Below are 442 nucleotides of genomic sequence, written 5' to 3' on the forward strand. Positions count from 1 at the left end.
GGCATCTGTTTCATTTTCAGATGCTCAGTCAGTAGCTTAGAGGAGCCCATGGTGGATGAGTGTCACCACGAGTATTGAAGGGGTTAAAGAATTTATCAGCTCTGAAAATGTCATGAGCTGACATTTCTTGACCTGTCTTAAAAATCCTAACAAATCAATTAAAGCCTGACCACTTAATGAAGTTCTGAGTGTTTTTCAAACTCATGCAGAAAGGCTCGTTTTTAAATGTTTGTTGCAGGTTGTATTTACGTCTTTTCACTTCAAAAACCAACACGTATTTGCCCAGATGTGCCGAAACTGATACAACTGTATAATAAATTCCTTTTTTCTTCTCACCACATCATGTGTTTAGTCATATAATGGCGTCTCTTCTCTGAGTGCCAACCGGCCTGTGTTTTAGGTCGCCCATTAAAGCACTCAGGGTGTTATGTGGCTTTCATTC

The 442-nt window shown here is 39.8% G+C and overlaps 1 protein-coding gene across 1 annotated transcript in view; it reads left to right on the forward strand.

Annotated features, from left to right (window-relative positions):
* The window catches only part of LOC111658823 (elongation factor 2b-like), an 8,386-nt gene that overhangs the window by 5,554 nt on the left and 2,390 nt on the right, over positions 1-442 (forward strand). The window lies entirely within an intron of this gene.

Source organism: Seriola lalandi, unplaced genomic scaffold (assembly GCF_002814215.2).
Source record: "Seriola lalandi dorsalis isolate HSWRI2012SDOR001 ecotype SW California unplaced genomic scaffold, Sedor1 jcf7180002054469, whole genome shotgun sequence".
Classification (NCBI taxonomy): Eukaryota; Metazoa; Chordata; class Actinopteri; order Carangiformes; family Carangidae; genus Seriola; species Seriola lalandi.